Source organism: Mauremys mutica, chromosome 16 (genome assembly GCF_020497125.1).
Source record: "Mauremys mutica isolate MM-2020 ecotype Southern chromosome 16, ASM2049712v1, whole genome shotgun sequence".
In the NCBI taxonomy this organism is placed as follows: Eukaryota; Metazoa; Chordata; order Testudines; family Geoemydidae; genus Mauremys; species Mauremys mutica.
The window spans coordinates 28,759,950-28,779,451 of record NC_059087.1 but is presented as its reverse complement, the minus strand read 5'-3'; positions in this window follow the sequence as shown (position 1 = coordinate 28,779,451).

Genomic DNA, 19,502 nt, shown 5'->3' with positions numbered 1-19,502 from the left:
CTGCTCTTTTGTCCCACAGCTGGAGCAGTCAGGCTGGGAGTGACAGGCTGGAAAGCTACAGAACAAGTGTCCAGCGAACACGAGGTTGGCAGCCTCGACAGGACTCATTAGGGGAGTCACTAATCATTAGCATGAATGCCTCTTTACTGAACACACTGGAATCCTTTGGTGCCAATTAAAAACACCGTGGGGCTTGTCTGCGTGATCAGGCACTGAACACTGATGGTGGGAACTTCAGCTCTCGCACCTCTACGACTAGCCCAAAGAGGACACTTGCACAAGCAACCACGATGCAAAATTTGTGTGTGCAGTTTAAGAGACAGGTTGGGACAATTTGGCTTCTGTATCTAAAACGTGTGTTCTCCCTGGAGGGGAAGGGGGCCTTGTGGATAGGGCGCTGATCTGGGTCCAGTTCCTGCCTCTGCCATGTAAACACTGGGGGACCAAGTCATACTATCTTCTGGGCTTCAGCTCCCCATCTACATAACAGGCCCGATACAGATCAGTGGTAGTGTTGCAGTAGCAGTTAAGAGACAGACCAGGACGACACTGTACAGATGCAGAACAAGGACGATCTGTGCCCCGAAGAGCTTCTAATCGTAACAATAATACTCTATAACGATAACAATACTTCCCGGCCCCACCCTTTGCCTGTCTTGTCGATTTAGGCTGTGATTGTAAGGCATTGTCACACGGAGCAGTGCAACATCTACCTGAGAAGCCCATGCTAGGCAGGGAGCTGCCTCAGCTAGCCCCTGGGACCCGCTGACCAGAGGGTCCCTGCTAAGAGAAAGGTGCCTATTCCTGCTTGTCATTCACAGCCAGGAACCCTGTCTGGAGAAGAGGGTGAGGAGATGGGCCACCCTCATAATTCTTAGCATGGTGGTCAGGTCACATCCCTCCTCTGCCTGATGGGAAGAGGAGTGTCCTGGAGATGCTGCAGAGACAGGCATAGGGGTTGGGAGCTTTCTCCAGTCAGTAATGAGTGGGGCTCAGATTCACTTTTCTTTCTTTCCCTTTCTTCCCTGTTTTCATGTTCAACGTGATTGTCAGCATTTTCACCGAGCAGGCTGAACGAGCAGGATGTGCTTTTCTTGGATGGACGTGGCTGAGAGACACGACCGGCACATGAGTCTGCATGGACAGCAGGGCATGGAGCCTGTGCCACAAGAGATGAATTAACTAGCCCAATAGGCTGGCCTAGCAGGGATACCAAACCCTTGGCCTCTGCTGAGGTTCCCAGCTGCAGGGTTTCTTGGCGCTGATCATGATGGAGGTTCTGTGATATGGACCCTTGTCTGCTAGGAGCTGGAGTGTGACAACCAAGCAGGTCTCTGATCAGATTTGATCTATGTGCTCCATTACCAGTCCCCTGAATAATGCAGGCCCCAGGACATGCCAACCTAACTTCTAAAAGAAGACAGTTGAATGGGAGCCCATGAGCATAACTCCTAAGTCAGCTGGAGGATTGCTGCTTCTGCCTTCTGGACCAAGGTCGCTGCCTTCCAGTAATTCCAGCATCTGCAGCTTGGGATACAGAAGATCATAACTGAGAGTCAAACCCAGGCCTTATGTTTGGGGCAATAAATGAGATATTGTTATGCTGGAAGATGCTGATGGCGGCCATCAAGTTGGTCTTTGATCTAGAGACAGTTACAGACCTAGTTAAAGCTGATGAGTGTGCTAAGCAGCCTTCATTCAGGCTAAATAGAAAGAGAAATTAAATTCTCTGTTTCTGTAGTGATAGCTGGGAACAATAAGAAGTCACTGCCCAAGGCAGTGGAACACATGGTGAAGCCTGAGCAGAGATAAGCTGAATGGGCTGAGGGTTTTTCTTGGGACTGATTGCAAATGCAGGAACTAGTGTCTTGTTTGACTGCAGCAGTGTGTGTCTCTGTGTGCAAGAGTCATAAAGCAACCAGAAAGCCTACAGTGTGTGGGAGAAGCAGTCGTGGGTGCGGCCTTGGGAAGAAGCTGCAAGATGGGGGTGGGGGTTGTGTACAGGACTTGCTGGAAAGACAGACTTGGATTTCTGAGCAAATAAGTTGCTTGCTGTTTGTTCCCACTGTGTTCGGGGAAACAGGACGTTGTGTGTGTTCTTTGTAAACAAACAGGATTGTACCAAGGAAATACCTGACTCCTGACATCAATTTCCCCACCTATCAGAAACAACCCAGCAAGTCCCTGCATATTGGCGAGACTGCTCAGGTGTGTTGGGCAAAATACCCCCCCACCCCATCCTGTCAGCGTCCCTCCTGCTTTCAGTGGCATGTAGCGGCACAGACGGTGCTACGGCTGGGCCCCACTAACGCTGTGGATGCGTCAGTCCAGGGGACTGTTTTGCAACCATTGCTCTGCTTGTTCGCTTTTAGAGGGGAAGGGCTAATCTCCAAACCCAGCCCAGGCTCACAGGAACCTCGGGCTGCAGGGGCTGCTTTGTAAACAGGATAAAAGCGACAGAGAGGAGCTGACTGTGGCTGTTTACGGATCTATTCCAAACAGTCCGCGGGAGCTCAAACTGGGCAGCATCGTTTCTGGCACACACAGAGGCTTGCCGCAACTTTTGATTTCTACAAAGAAGCTTGCTGCCGTGCGCTCAGCTGGGATAAGTAAACCCTGGGTACTGTTAATGAAAGATGCTCACAAAGGGGGTTAGTAAAGATTATCCTGATGACACTGTCTGAGCGTTCCTGGTGGAGCTGTAAAGGAGCAGAGGTGATCAGGCCCAGGAGCTGACATGGGCCCCCCAGGACTGGTCCCTCGGGCCCTGTGTGCAGGACATCCCATGCACAGCTGCCGCCTGCTAGACTTTTCCAACCTGGGTTTGCTCTGTCCTGGGTCAGCCCATGCTCAGCCCAAGCTACGCAGCAGGTCATGCCCGGGGAGGGGACACTGGCTAGGGTTGCCACCCATCTGGGCTTTACCTGGACAGTCCAGTGTTTGGCTTCTGTGTCCAGGTGCCAGTTAGGATTGCCGGGTGCCTGGTTTTTTACCAGAAAGTCTGGTCCAAAAGGGGACCTGGCAAATGCCCGGTTACCACAGGGCAGGGGGAGGTGCCAGGTCATTAACCTGCACCCCCCCCCCGCTCAGACGGGGCCGCCTCCTACCTGCAGGCAGGCTCTTACCTCCCGTCCCAGCCCCCGAGCAGAAGGAGCCCAGCAAGCCCTGCTTGGGGGGAGGGAGGTGGAGACGATCCCGTGAGCAAAGGGCGGTGGTGGGAGAAAGAGCAGCAAGTGATAGGGGTGGGGTCTTGGGGCAAAAGGTGGAGAAGGAGGTGGGGCCAGAGGAGGAGCTGGAAAAGGGGCAGGGCCTCGAGGGAAGAGGTGGAGCGGGGCAGCAGGGCCTTGGGGGGAAGAGGCAGGGCAGGGGTCAGGCCTGGGTGGTCGGGTTACCAGCAATTAGAAAGGTGACAACCCTAACACTGACCCATGCAGCTGAGATCGTAGCATGTAAGAGCCTGGATAGATTGGGATCGGCTGGAATAAAGCACCTCAAAGGCAGTGAGGGAAACTGAGGGAAATTATTAGGAGGAGAGACAAGGCAGGGCAGGGCAGGGCTGGGAATTGGCCTACACTGGTAATAACAGGAGCGCGCTGCCTGACTCAGTAACAATTGCTGATGCCTCACTTCGTCCTGGCTGCATTAAGGAACTAATATAATAAGCCACCCTAATGTCAGGATGGGCTGCCACAAACGTGTGACACGAGACACAGCGCGGCGAGCCTGCTCTTCTGCAGGGGCGACTCGGCGGGGGAAAGCAATCCGACAGAGGAGAGCCCAGCTTAGCGCTGCAAATCAGCATGGTCCTCTGGGAAATGAACAGAGCTGGGCGGCCTGCTCCCCTCCCCCTCCACCCCCTGCCTCAGTGCAGCCATGTACACCCCGGAACAGCCGGGACGGGGGTGAGGAAGTCATTGGAAGCAGTCCCATATGCTGGCAAATGTCCCCCAGCAGCACAGGAGCAGACAGGAAGGTTCAGGGGCTTGCACAGAGTATGGAAATGGCTCAGAGAAGCCTGGCAGTTCTGGGGTCTGGGGCAGGTGTTGTATAGAGGGCTATAGGGGGCTGGTCAGGAGATGGGGGGGCACTCACAGCACCCACTGCTGTTCCCTGCATGGGGTTGGCAGCCTGGTAACGAGATGGGGAGCACACAGCCTCCTCCCGCAGAGATGGGATGCTCACAGCAGCCCTGCAATGGCAGGGTCTCTCTGTGCTGGAAATAGACCAGGTTTGCCCGGGGGCTCAGCAACTGGCAGCTGTGGGAGGAGGCAGCTTCGTGGTCCTTTCGGTCAAGGGAGGCTGGAGGTGCAGAATGAACAGCACAAATCCCAGCAGAGCTTGTCTGAGGCCACCGGCGCCATCCCCCAGTGCAAGGGCCTGGAAGCTGCTGGGAAGGCCGGCCTAGTGGATGGGGCAGTGGCCTGAGGGTTGGCTCAGCCCTGAGGTGCCCTGTGTGACCTGGAATGTTCACTGGGCCTTATCTCTGCTGTCTGCAAAATGGGACCTCCCAGAGGGGCTATGAAGATAAAATCCATGAATCCCCATGAGGCTTGGGTACCTAGAGACGAAGGACAGGCTCCACCTAAACCCAAATGGAACCAGGTTGCTGGCACGTGAAACAGCTTAGAGGGGAGATTTTAAACTGAGGGCTGGGGGAAAGCCAACAGGTGTGGAGGAGGATTTATTTATCCAAAGGGGAGGATTTATTAATGGGATACTCTATATCCTGGTACAGAGGAGGGAACAGATGTTAATAAAGTACAGGTAGGAATTGAAGAGAAACTGTCAAATGAAAAAGAGTCCCATTCAATCACATCATGGGGAGACAGACAACTAAATACTGACAAGTTTTATAAGTACAGATGCTAGAAGTCTAAATACTAAGATGGCTGAACTTGAGTGCCTGGAATTAAATGAGGATATTGATATAACAGACATCACAGAAACTTGGCTGAATGATGATAATCAATGGGACACGGTAATAGCAGGGTAAAATATGTAGGAATGATAGAGCAGGTTGCATTAGTAGGGGAGTGGCGCTGTATGGGAAAGAAAGCACAGAGTAAGTACAGTAAAAATTTAAAATGAATTAAACTTGTATCACAGAGTCCCTGCGGATAGAAATTCCGTGTTTGAATAATAAGAGTAGCAGCACCTGAGCAGGATGGTGATGGTGATTGTCAAATGCTTAGGGAGATTAGAGAGGCTACGAACTCAGACAACTCAATAATAATAATGGAGGATTTCAACTATCCCCAGATTGACTAGGAACACATTACCTCAGGATGGGATGCTGAGGTAAAATTTCTATACACCATTAATGACCACTTCTTGAAACAGGTAGTCCTGAAACCCACAAGGGGAGAGGCAATTCTTGATTTAGTCCTAGATCAAAGGATCTGGTCCAAGAAGTGAGTATAGGTGAACTGCTCGGTAATACCGACCATAATGTAATTAAATTTAACTTCCTTTTGGGGGGGAAATGCCGAACAAGCCCACCTCAGTAGGAGTTAACTTCCAAAAGGGGAGCTACACAAAAATGAGGATACTAGTTAAATGGACATAGAAAGGATCAGTCAGAAGAGTAAAATGCCTGCAAACTGCATGGAAACTTGTTGAAAACACCATAATAGAGGCTCAAAGTAAAAGTATACCCCAAATCAAAAACAAAACAAAACAAACAGTAAGAGGAGCAAAATAATAATAATACCGAGTAAAAGATGGAGTTAAAGACAAAACGACATCCTTTAAAAACTGGAAGTCAAAACCTGCTGAGGAAGATAGAAAGGAGCATAAACTCTGGCAAGTCAAGTGTAAAAGTATAATTAAGCAGGCCAAAAAAGAATTGGAAGAGTAACTAACAAAAAACACAAAACTAACAGCAGCATTTTCTTTCTGTACATCAGAAACCTGCCAAACAATCAGTGGAGCCACTGACAACTGAGATGCTAAAGGAGCAGTCATGGACGACAAGGCTATTGTAGAGAAGCTGAATGAATTCTTTGCATCAGTCTTCACTGCAGAGGATGTGAGGGAGATTCCCATACATGAGCTATTCCTTTAGGTGACAATTTTGAGGCTCCACCCCAGATTGAGGTATCAATAGTGGAGGTTTTGGAACAAATTGATAAATTCAAATGTAATAAGTCACCAGGACCAGATGACCTAAGAGTTCTGGGGGAACTCAAATGTAAAATTGAAAAACTAGTAACTGGTATGTAACCTACCCCATAAATCAGCCTGTGTACCAGGTGACTGTAATGCTAATTTAAAAAAAAGGCTCCAGAAGCAATCCTGGCAATTACAGGCCGTTAAACTGGACTTCAGTATCAGGCAAATAACAGAATTATCAGACCCATAGAGGAACAAGATATATTATGGAAGAGTCAATGTGACTTTTGTAAAAGGAAATCATGTCTCACCAATCTACTAGAAGTCTCTGAGGGGGTCAACAAACATGTGGATTAGAGTGATCCAGTGGATATGGTGTACTTGGACTTTCAGAAAGCCTTTGATAAGGTCCCTCACCAGAGGCTATTAAGCAAAGAGAGCAGTCATGGGATAAGAGGGAAAGTCCTCTCATGGATTAGTAACTGCTTAAAAGATAAGGTAGGAATAAATGGACTGTTTTCACGCTGGAAAGAGGTAAATAGCGAGGTTCCGCAAGGATCTGGACTGGGACATATTCATAAATAATCTGGAAAAATTGGTAAACAGTGAGATGGCAAAGTTTGAGGTTGATACAAAATTACTCAAGATAGGTAAGTCCAAAGCTGACTGCAGAGAGTTACAGAGAGGTCTCACAAAACTGGGTGATTGGGCAACAAAATAGCAAATTAAACGCAATATTGATAAGTGCAAAGTAATGCACCGTGGAAAACAGAATCCCAACTATACATACAAAATGAGAGAGTCTAAATTAGCTGTTACCACTCAAGAAAGATGTTGGAATCACTGTGGATAGCTCTCTGAAAACATCCACTCAATGTGCAGCGGCTGTCAAAAAAGCTACCAGAATGTTGGGAAGCATTAGGAAAGGGATAGATAATAAGACAGAAAGTATCACTATATATTGCCACTATATAAATCCATGGTACGCTCACACATTGAATACTGTCACCCCATCTCAAAAAAGATATATTAGAATTGGAAAAAATACTGAGAAAGACAACAAAAATGATTAGGGATATGGAACAGCTTCCATCTGAGGAGAGATTAAAAAGACTGGGACTGTTCAGCTTAGAAAAGAGATGACTGAGCAGGGATATGATAAAAGTTCTATAAAATCACGAATGGTGTGAGGAAAGTGAATAGGGAAGTGTTATTTACCTCTTAATAAGCACAAGAATCATGGGTCACCCAGTGAAATTAATAAGCAGCAGGTTTAACACAAACAAAAGGAAATGCTTCTACACACAACACACAGTCAACCTGTGGAACTCCTTGCCAGGAGATGTTGCGGAGGCCAAAAGTATACCTGGGTTGAAAAAAGAATTAGAGAAGTTCATGGATGGTAGGTCTGTCAATGGCTATTAGCCAAGATGGTCAGGGATGCATCCCTATCCTCTGGGTGTCCTGAAGGGTATGTCTATACTGCAATTAGACCCCGTGGCTGGCCTATGCCAGCTGACCTGGGCTCACAGGGCTCGGACTAAGGGACTAATTGCAGGGTAGACATTTGGGCTCGTGCTGGAGCCTGGGCTCTGGGACCCTGCAGCGGGGAGAGTGCCCACATATGGACAGAAACTCAAGAACCCTTAGCTATGTGAGGAGAGGCAGGTACTCAGGAGACACTGTCCATGGTGTGTGTTGTGTGTGTATAGGGGGAGGTGTGCTGAGGACATGCAGCTGGCAGGAAGAAGAAAGAAGAGAGGCCAAATCATGTTCTTCCTAGATATGGGAAGGATCGGACACCCCCGTAGTCCCAAGATGACTGTGTGTGGGACTATGGAGGGGATGTGTTCGGAGGGATGCGTCTGAGGTGAGATCCAGCTAGCAGAGGCCCAGTGGCTGCAGAGCTCGATGACCAGACTTGCTCCTGGCTTACAACAGACACACACATCCTGGCAGCCGCTGAGAACGCACAGCCCGAGCTTTCCAACAGAGCAGGGCCAGGCTGGGCCTGCTGGAACTGTTAGTAGTAGTAGCAGCCATATTGCCAGAGCGCCTAGGAGCCCTAGACATGGGCCAGGACCCCACCGCGCCAGGCACTGGACAAACACAGGACAAATCAATAGTCCCTGCCCCAGGCAGCTGACAGTCTAAGTCGTGATGGGTCTGCAAAACTGGGCTACAGCTGCCATCAGCCGCCTCCCCCTGTACGTCCCCTTCCTCCTGGCTAAGCGGGGCTTGGGTTTCCCATCAGCCCCCTCCCCAGGCCAGGCCAGGGGAAAGGTCCTGAACCAGGAGGCGGCCAGGCTCAATCTGGGAGTGGGAGCCACATGGCAGGAGGGAGCTGGAGAGAAGCTCCGGGAACTGTGAACCAGGCAGTGACAGGCGGGTGTCACAGCCGGGTGCAGGTCTGCGTGGGCCATATGGGGGAGCAGCAGCTGGGCAGGGAGCCGGGGCAGCGGGGCCCCAGTGAGAGATGCTAACTGAGCCTGGCTTGACAACCCGGGAATGCTTATTAGCTGGAATGGAGACTGGGCTGGAGAGGGCACCCCAGGCACTGGCCCTGCCAAGCCCTGACTCCTGATGGCCCAACAGGAACCGCTACTGCTCACATTGAACTGTAACTGCTTAAGCCTCTGCAGCTAGGGGATCTGCAACCTTCCCTGCCAGCCCTCGGAAAATCGCCTTTCCCCGAGCGGTTACTGGGCTAGCGCCTACCAGGAGTAGCTGCTGACGCGCCTACACTGCTGGCCTGAGGCATGGTACAGCAGGCACAGTGCTGGCACCGTAGGGGCTGAGGTGCGGAGTGACCCCAATAATTGCAAAGAGCAGAGACGACATGTGGGTGCAGACAGACAGATGGGGGAAGCCAAGGAACCAAGAGGGATCGACGTCCCTTCAGTTCCTGAGCCTGGAGAGTGGAGGCAGGGAGGTGAGCAGGCCCTCAGCCCGTAGCTTGGACAGAGAGTGTCCCAGCTGCTTTCCTGCCACTTCGGCTGTCCTGTACCTGCTGTCTGTTGGACAAACAGTCCGGAGGCTCCTCGCTGGGAGGAGCGAGGCTGTCTACCAGAGGGCAGGCAAAGCCAGTGGGGCTGCAGAAGTGAGGGGGTGGGGTGGAGACCGAACACACCCTAGTGCCCTCCAGCTGCGGCTCTGTCAGCCCTTTACGGACATTACAGTACAGACAGGCACCAAGCCTGACGGTCCCATTAGCTACCTAATCTACCTGGCTGTCTGCCGTCTCTGCTCCCTCTGCCTGCCACTGGGGTATTGCTATTCGAGTATTGGTCCCATTTCTGTACTTGGGCAGACTGAGTTGGACTAGATGACCTCCTGAGGTCCCTTCCAACCCTGAGATTCTATGATTCTGAGATTCTATGAGGCACGTGGAGTTGGTGCGATAGATGGTGCTGGGACCTGCTCAAGGGCAAACAGCAGGTCAGTGGAGGCAGGAATCGAGTTCCCTTCCCACTGGTTACACCCCAGAGGGGGCAGGGCCAAAGGCACTCTTCCCTCCTCCAGGATTGGGGATAATGCCCAGGAAGACTGGTTCTGCCCTTCCAGCAAGTGGTTAACCACTGGGAGTTACTCGTGCCCTGCAGTGAGAGATGAGGACCACAGCAAGCCTAGGCGCCTGCAACGCCTCTGTGAGCCCCCGACCCTGTGGAGCTGGGGGGCTGGCTCCTCCAGAGAAAATAGACAAGCCAATAACAGCTGATCCAGGGGGCCGGGAGCTCAGAGTGGGGCCGGCAGGGAGGTGGGGAATTGCACAGGGTTCTAATACACTTCTCTGTTCTCCAGTCCATGCACCGCACTGTGATGAGGGTCTGGTGGTGGCGAGTCATTTATGTATTTATTATGCCCTCTGGCAGTGCTGTTTTACTCGAGCTGTCCCCTTTTTATGTTGCTCTTTTATCCCAATGGGAACTGATCTCATCTATCTTTAAAGGAGGCAGAATTATTTCATATTTCTTAAATAGGAGTTTAAGTGGAATGATGCAGATGGAGGGGAGCTTGCAAACACAATAATGTTTAGGATCTTAAATAAAAAATACCTTTCTCGGGAGCTCATTCTGGAGGTGATTTTTCTCTCAGGCTTCCCACAGAAAAGCATTAGTCTCTAAAGGACTTTTTTTTTTTTATTTCCAACCAATTCAGAACACATTTTTCCTCTGTAATTTCCTCCGTCGTAGTTGTGCACTGAAGAGAAAGCTTCTCTCAAGCAGCTGCTGTGTATACAGATTGTTTTCATTGACATTAAACTGGGTGCAGAGACAACAGCCAGCACGCAGCAGCTCACGACGTGAACAGGCCGTCGAGGGTAGCTGGTGGGCTCCCTACCTCCCATGCAGGAGGTTGTGCTGGCACTTGCCCCTTCACAGCTCGATTGTCAGCCTGTTACCCTTCGTTCCCCACAGGCCGGGGTTAGATCCCAGCCTGTGCACTGTACGGCCTGTACAGGGACGTCTCGGCAGCAATTCTGAACAGCACCTAGCTCCTATATAGATCTCAAAGCACTTTGCGAAGGTCAGTATCATTATCCTCAAATGGGGAAACTGAGGCACAGAGCAGGGACGGCCAAGATGTGCAGGTTCCTAGCTTCCGATTATTTTAATGGCAGGGATCAGGGCCTGCAGCAGAGTCATGTCTCCTGGCAGCCCAGCTGGCCTGCAGCAGTGTCACCTGACTGGGCAGGAAGGGTAGCTGGCTGGCTGGCTTTCAGCTGCTCCATGTTTCTAGGCCTGCAGCTGGCATCCTCCTTGTGCCTGCCGCCCCTTGCCTTGCTCCTGCTCACTCCTTGCGACCTCCACTTGCTCCTGGCTCTGCCTTTCTCATCCTGACCCTGCTCCTTGGCTCCTGTTCTGATCCTTGGCCTGGCTATTAGTTCCTGATTCTGGCTCTGATTCCAGGCATGGCTACTAGTTCCTGACCTTAGCCCCGGAACTGGAGCTGGTTCCTGCTCTGACCCCTAGGCCTGATTGCCCACAGCCTGGTCTCCAACACCGTTGGGGGCTGGGGCCAAAGGGACTTGCCCAAGGTCACCCAGCAGCAGAGCCAGCACTAGGACACAAGTATCCTGAGCCCCAGTTCAGTGCTCCATCCAAGCCGCTATACCTCTACAGGGTGCCATGCTGGGAGACGGGGCACCAGACTTCCCCAGGCACATACTGCCCGAGGTGCAGGTGGGGCAGAGCCCTGAGTCCACCCTTGTAATATTGCCCATCCCCTCTGTTCACAAATCCTGAGACACAACCCCTCCCAAATCATGAGATTGGCTTAAGAATCGCAAGATTTTGAGTTCTTTCTCTTTGCCTCCTGGGCCTTTAGGTCTCACTGGAGTCACATTTTCAAGCTTCTCTCCGCAAAGGTGAGCTCTAGAAAAATGTTTCTCAAATGCACACACCAGGGGCATTTCTTGCGGCCACAGGCTCCTGGGTGGTGACTGGGGAAGGGGGGGAGAGAAGAGTGGCCCCTCCCCAAGGGCCACCAGCAGGGGTTGGGAACTGTCCCCCTCTGGGGCCAGAAATGCTGGAGGAGCAGGCAGCCGGTGTGAGTTCCCCACCTTCCTGGGGATGGTGGAGCTCAGGCTTCTGGCTTCAGACCTCAGGTGGCAGGTGGTGGGCACCAGGCTCCAGCCGTGGGGCAGCGGGCTCTGGTCCCCAGCCAAAGGGCTTCAGCCCAGACCCACTGGCCCTCACTACCTCCCCCAGCCCCACTGTGTCCTCCAGCCCCCCATCTATCACTCTGGCCCCTGCTGCCTCGCTGCCCACCCCTCCCTCCAGGGCTTAATTTGTCCCCAGCTTTGTAAATCTGCTGTAAAAAGTGATATTTGTATGTTTGTTAATATCACTTTTCACCGCCTCCCAGGTAGCTGGCAAGCCTGCTGCTGTGAAAGGTGATATTAACAAACATACAAGTATCATTTTCCATAGCAGCAGACTTACTAGCTAGCAAGTCTGAAAAAAGCAACCAAAAAAAAGCAAAAGAAACAACAACAAAAGACAAGAACATGCAAAGCCCCTTAGTTTTGCTTCTATTCGGTTTAGGTCCAATAAAGAATAGAGACAACTGCACATTATTTGTATTATTGAGTCTGCCAAAAGCCCCACCCGGACATAAACAAATGACATGGATATGTGCATATTTATTTGTTTTTCCTAAAGTTAATTAAGTATTTTAGGAAAAATGGTCAGAGTGGCCACCAGCAAGAGTTGGCGGCTGCACTTTGAAGCCACCAGAAATATTGTTGTGAGAACCCCGGGGCTAGAAACTCTTTTTTTTTTACCCTAAAGGAAGCAAGCTGAGTTTCTCATGTAAGCGTGGGACTCCAGGAGCTGAGCCGTTAAAGGAAACACCCAAAATCATGAGACTTGCAATAAAACTAGGAGAGCTGGGAACACTGCCCCTCACTTCATCCCTCCCTTTCAGGTAGCTGGGGCCCTCCGGTGTGCTCGGAGGCAGCCTAGCCTGTACTGCGGGTTGGCTTTCAGGCCAGCTGGGTGTGACATCCATACCCTTCACCTGCACATGGCTGCACAGGGGCTCTGTGGAATCTGGCTCTCGGCCAGGATAGCAGAGAATGTTTCTTTCGCCTGCAGCAATGTCTTTGGCAAGCCAGCTGATCACAGGCGGGTGCTGCCTATGGCTTGGCAGTAACCCCAGCACTGCCAACCTTCAGCAATCAGGAACAAGGGCTCAAAAATCATTAGTGTTTAACAAATCATAACCCAAAGTTTGAGGTTGTTCTTTGCCCCCTGGGTCCTGAGTCTTCAGGATTTACTAGGTGTCTCAGCTTTTACCTTCAACTATGAGAAACGTGCCCTTTTTCTAAAGGCAAGCAGAGATTCCCATGTATTCCCGGGAATCTGGGCCTTCCAGAAAACCCCCACGTGTCACAATAAAATCACCAGAGTTGGCAACACTGTGACAGCACCATTTCCTAGGCTGATAGAGGGCTCAGGGTCCGATTCTCTCCCAGTTAGCTGCCCACTCGCCACCTCTCCTTACGCTGCCCGCTCCCTGCTCAGCCCTGCTCCTCGCCACAGTTCAGGCTCCCAGCCTCTGATCAGTCATGCAAGTTTGAAATCAAACTATATTCATTTTTAGTTGCACCCCCTCAACCCCACCCCACCCCAATGGGGAGCAGGCCAGAGAAACACCACATCTGCTGGACGGGCATGGAAAGGGTTGCCAGTTTTGATTGGATGTATTCCTGGAGGTTTCATCACGTGACATAGTCTTTAATTAAAGATTAATCTTTAATTCCTGGAGACTCCAGGACAATCCTAGAAGGTTGGCAACCCTACAGGGAGTGGGGGAGCGGATGCCTAGGAAAGGCAGAGGCCCGCGGCTCAGCACTGGCTCTTCGGGAACGAAGGGGTGGTTTGAAAGGGGCCCCTCTGAGTAGCATTTCACACATGGACTGGAACCACAGCCTCCTCTCCTGTTGACATCACAAATGGGGGGCTGTCACAGTGCTTCTTTCCCATCAGCTTTTATGGGAACCCCCATCCACCTTCATTACCCTCCCCCCCAGTAATTCCTGTCCTTGCCCTGCTCCCTGTCCCCCCATAACACCCAACCTGCCTCTGCTCCCTCCCCATAGCCCTCCCCCACGCTCTATGCCTTCCCCCTGGCCCCTGCTTTTCTCCCCACCCTGCTAGCTCCCCTCGTCCATTGCTGGACTCCCTCTCCCCCGGTAAATTGAATCTCTCCCCCCAGAGCGCTGGCTTGGAATAGCTGCTGAGGCTCAGTTGAGGCCATTACATTCAATTTGTATTCAGCAGCACGAAGGGAAAGAGCATCACAGCTCCCTTCCCGGGATAGTGTCAGCCCACTGGGTTGGGGAGGGTGAGCGCCGGCATAAAGCAGGCCCATCACAGGGTGACCTGCTCTGCATGTGTCACCCGTCCATCGGCAGCGCAGGAAAGAGGAGTCAGCCGCCCGGGGAACAGAGAAGCAGCTCTCTGCATCTGGCAGAACCAGGCACAGCGTGTGCATGGCCCAGGATGAGAAAGGGCAGCCCCGCACTGGGGCAGGTGCTTTACCCAGAGCAGCTAAACACCCGCCTGGACTTCCTGCCCCAGCCGCCTTGCTCCGGCTGAACGCCACCCTCACAAGCACACTGGCCACAAACGACAAACACCAAAGCCTGTCGCCGGCCCTAAGGCCAGCGCTGAGTGTATGCCCTCCCAAAGCCGCCCTGCCGCTGTATCCGCTGCTGGCTTCCTTTTCCCACTGGCCCATCTCTTTTCCTGGCGCTGTATGGCAGGGGATCCGTTGCGGGGGATGAATGCAGGATAAGGGACCGTACAAACACATAGCAGGTATGTTTCACGGTGGCCTTCCATCCCCGAATATTTGTTATGACTTTAGGATACCAGGCACCTGCTTGTGTCCCTCACCCATGGCAAGGAGCTAAGTGTGTAGGGCAGGTTAAGGAATGAGGCATACAGTCAACTGAATCCCGTGGGCCGGGCCCATTCCCTCTGAGGTGGTGGGGCAGGGGTCCTTCCCAGAGCAGAAAATCAGGAGAGCCGGAGGCAGCAGAACTGGTGGAGATAATTTCTGGGGTTCCTGATTTTCATATCTGGGAGCAGCACCCAACTTGGAGGTTCAGAACAAAGGAGAGAAGCAAAGATCAGAGCGGTAGGGGTCAGGACTAGCCAAGGGAGGAGCCGGGAGGCAGGACAGTGGGATTTGGACCATGGAGAGAACAATCACAGCCTGGAGGGAGCTGCCAATGGTTTATGTGGATAGGTTAAGAAGCTCCCATGGCAACACTTTCCAAAGGAGATAAAAAAAAAGTCAGCGCTGAGCCTGGTGCAATTGTTTGGAACACAAGGAATTCAGGACATTCTTGCCCTCATCAACTGATCAGAATCCCAGTTCATGCTGGGACTTGCTGGGCTTAGGAAAGCAAAAAATTACCATCAGCCGCTGAGGTGTTCGTGATTCAGGGGAGCCCCTGCTGCCAATCTCTGCTAGAGCAGGTCATGAGAGCTCCCTGGAAAATGCCCATTCCTCAGTCAGGCAGTGCCAGGACTTGCCAGGGGCTTGCCAGGGCTGAGCTCTGACACCGCTGGGCCTGGCAGTTCAGAGCCTCGGGCACCTCTGGGCCTGGCAGTTCAGAGCCTCAGGCACCTCTGGGCCTGGCAGTTCAGAGCCTCGGGCACCCCTGGGCCTGGCAGTTCAGACCTGGCACCTCTGGGCCTGGCAGTTCAGAGCCCCGGCAGCTCCGGGCCTGGCAGTTCAGAGCCTCGGGCACCTCTGGGCCTGGCAGTTCAGAGCCCGGCACCTCTGGGCCTGGCAGTTCAGAGCCTCGGGCACCCCTGGGCCTGGCAGTTCAGACCTGGCACCTCTGGGCCTGGCAGTTCAGAGCCCCGGCACCTCTGGGCCTGGCAGTTCAGAGCCCTGGCACCTCTGGGCCTGGCAGTTCAGAGCCCTGGCACCTCTGGGCCTGGCAGTTCATAGCCCAGCACCTCTGGGCCTGGCGGTTCATAGCCCCGGCACCTCTGGACCTGCCATGTCAGTTAGGGGGTGGTCAGAGCCGGCCTTAGTGTAAGGGGACTGGGTTTGAGATTTGGTATGTGGACACCTCTGCTTGCTTAGTGCCGTGGCAAACACACCCCTAAACAGCCTTTTCAGTCAGTATTAAAGATCCAGGAAAGAAGGAAAAGCAATAGAAGCATTTGAAATGTAAAACATTAAATTAGGTTTTCATTTTAACAACAACCCTTGTTCCCTTTCCCTTTAGCGGGAGAGAATATTTAAAGGGAAAAGAACAAACCAACCCTTGTTTGACAGTCTCTTAGACAAGGATAATTGTCCTTTTGGGGGAAAGAGAAGTTCCTCGCGAGAAGTCCCTGGTGCTGCTTTGGTTGCTGTTGTTATTGTTAAAGTTGAATCCTGATTCCTAGAAGACAAACACAAGAGCGAACAGAACAGCAAAGATAGAAAATGCAGCTTCTGTCTCGGGAGCTGACTCTCACTTGCAATATCACTGCTGGAAAAACAGGCCCAGCACCTGGTCTGATCAGCCACTCCGAGACCTGGCAAACACGTACCAACAGTGGGCTCTTCAGGGCAGCGTTTCTCAAATGCGGCCACCATGGGGCTTTTCTTGTGGCCACCGCCTCCTGGGCAGTGACTGGGGGTGCGGATGGGGGCAAAGCAGCGGTTCCTCCCCTTGGGCTGCAAGGAGGGGTTGGAACCACAAGCACCAGAGGAGCAGAGAGCTGGTGTGAGTTCCCCACCCTCCCGGGGGCGATGTGGCTCAGGCTTCCAGCTTCAGGCCTGGGGTGGCAGGCAGTAGGCTCCGGCCACAGGCTCCGACTGTGGGGTTTTGGCTGTGCAGTGGCGGGCTCCGTTTCCCCGGCCTCTAGGATCACCCCCCCCCATCGCCCCTGGCCCCTGCTGCTGACCCGAGCCTCTCACCTGTCCACCCCATCACCCCTGGCCCCCGCTGTCTCCCTACCCACCTGTCCCCTGGCTTGCCAGGGCTGAGTAAGGCTGCTGAGAAAAGTGGTATGTGTATTATTTGTAAATATCACTCATCACTGCCTCAGAGCTAGATAACAAGGCTGCTGCTGTGAAAAGTGATATTAACAAATCGACACATATCACTTTTCACAGGAGCAGACGTACCAGCTAGCAAGTCTTAAAAAACCCCAAAACCACAACCAAAAAAAGCACAACAACAACAAAAAAGGCCAGAATATGTAAAACACCTTATTTGTGTTTCTATTCTGTTTAGGTCCAGTAAAGAACAGCGACAACTGTACATTATTATTACTGAGTGTGCAAATAAAAACCCTACATAAATAAATTACTGTGATTTGGACATGTACATGTGCATATTTATTTGTTTTTCCTAAATTAATTATTTTAGGGGAAATTGTCATAGTGGCCACCAGCAAGATTTGGTGGCCGCCCTCTGAGGCCACCAAACATTTCGCGGTGAGAACCCCTGGCCTAGGGCATTGATTTCAGCTGCCTCTTTCTGGTCAAAGGCTACCAGCAGTGATGCAAAACATGCAGTCTTGGCCAGCTAAGCCAGGGGTTTATGGGACAGAGGGCAAAAGAAGTGGGATGCTGTGCCTGGGCGGTGCGTAAGGTGTAAATCCAGCCCTGGTCCTCATCCTCTCCCCATGTCCTGCTAAGCTGCCGGCTCTGTGGGGAAGGACGTTATCGTTGATTCGTCTCTAAAGCATCACATACGTCCCTGTGGCCATGTCATTATCACCATGAAAAGCAACCACACCAATGGGGTTGGCTCAGAGGGGATTTAATGTTTGGCCAGGGAGAAAAGAAACCCTTATAGAGTCTCTCCCGTCCGAAGACAGGCTGTGCTCCTCTGCCATGATGCTAACAGACAGAGCCGTCATGGAGCCCTGAAGAACGGCCCCTGCTGCAAGGGAACCTTCAGGGCCACTGAGGCAGGAGGCCTGGTCTGAACTCAGAGCATCAGGGAAGCTGGGTCTATGGGTGCCAATCCTGAATGCCTGGCGTGTCCTGGAGGAGCTCAGGGTGGTCTCAGTCAGGGGTGGAAGGTGTGAACACTGAATTGGCCCCTTTGTTTGCATGTGGGAGTGGCACTGCCCTGTCTACAGATGGCACTCCCCTGCTGCCCACGGGCACTGCCCTGTCTACAGATGGCACTCCCCTGCTGCCCACGGGCACTGCCCTGTCTACAGATGGCACTCCCCTGCTGCCCGCAGGCACTGCCCTGTCTACAGATGGCACTTCCCTGTCTGCCCACGGGCACTGCCCTGTCTACAGATGGCACTTCCCTGCTGTCCATGGGCACTGCCCTGTCTACAGATGGCACTCCCCTGCTGCCCGCAGGCACTGCCCTGTCTACAGATGGCACTTCCCTGCTGCCCACGGGCGACTGGGTGGGACCTGCTGGCAGGAGTGTGTGCACAGTAATCTCGCCTTGCTCCACTGCAGTATGGATCCCTTGGCCTGCTGAGTCTGGGCCCTGAAAGGTTTGTTAGGTGCACAGAGAAAGCCGGGTCACTTTGCAATCCCAAAATCTAACATGGACTGGAGTTTGCTCCTGGCAAGAGACTGATGTAGTTTCACTAGGCCTAGCGAACGGGCTGGCTGGCACGGCCCCCTGGCTGGCAAGCAGGACCCAGGGGCCGGGTTCAAGGGGAACATTTTCGAGTACAGTATCGTGGCCACGGGTGTGGAATCGGAGCACCCTAAGGCAGCAGATTCAGAGGCCAGGAAGCCCTAAGAGAGGCTCCTGCACTGGAGAAAGCTCTCCGGGACATCAGGCGTCAAGCTCGAGCACATTCCCCTCCTGGATGCCTACCCCCAAGTTCTCCCCCTAACGCAGTGGGAGTAGATGATAATAATCCCAACACTCAGCACCTCACTGGCACCCTTAGCAGAGAGAGCGAAGTGCAGAGATAATTAAGCTTTTAGCGACCAGGGTAGATTATAGCAAAGCACAGATCGGAGAGCGTCTCCTCTCACCAAAAAGGGCCAGATCCTGCCCCAGGTTCACAAGGACCAGGATAGGGGCTGTCTGCTGTGTGTCTGTGCCGTGCCCAGCACAATGGGGCTGGGACCTTGGTGGGGGCCTCTGGGGAGATGTCCAGGCAGCATACCCTATGCACACATACTGCAAATAGTCACCTCCCCATTTTCAGGGGAGAAAACAGAAATTCAAAAAAAATTATTATTGCAAATGAAGCCTTGGGGTCCTTTTGCTGACATTCCCAAGCAGGGGTGTTGTTAATAACAGTTGGCAGCCGCTCCCGGAGGCGCAGGCTGCTGCCGAGTCCCTGCACTGCTCAATGACACATGCAAATTCCCTGGCCTAGGGAAAGGCAAGGCCGATTCGATGCCAATTTCATTCTAAGGTGTTTCCGCAGTTTCAGAGTCCAGTAACATTTGATCCTGTTCGTTGGGTTACTCACTTCACATCACTTTGCTGTTTACGAGCAGAAGCGAAGGTGCTGGACGAAGTACCCTGCTTGTTGCACCTTTATTCCACTTCCTCCTCTTCCCTTCACTGTGAGTTTTTTAACACCAGCGGTTAAAGATGCCAGGGGCCTGTCACCCCATGCGACTCCAAATTTGCACTGTGAAATCCAGGGGGGTTGAGTAGTCACACCCCTCAGACTGGACCCAGTGACCCATCCATTTCCTGCTTTCATGTTCTTCTGCTTCGCTGTCTTGTTTTTCTTGTGATTTTTTTTGGCTCTTTGGTGCTTTAAGGGAAAACGCTTGTTCTTTGACAGGGCTCCAGAAAAAACTGCTCACTCCTAGCCCAGCCCTTCCCACGCACCTGACCTTGCCCAAGAGCAAATAGTGAGATGATTAACCCATTAGTTACTAGACAAATATAGCCGGGTGCAACGCGCGTGCCTAACACC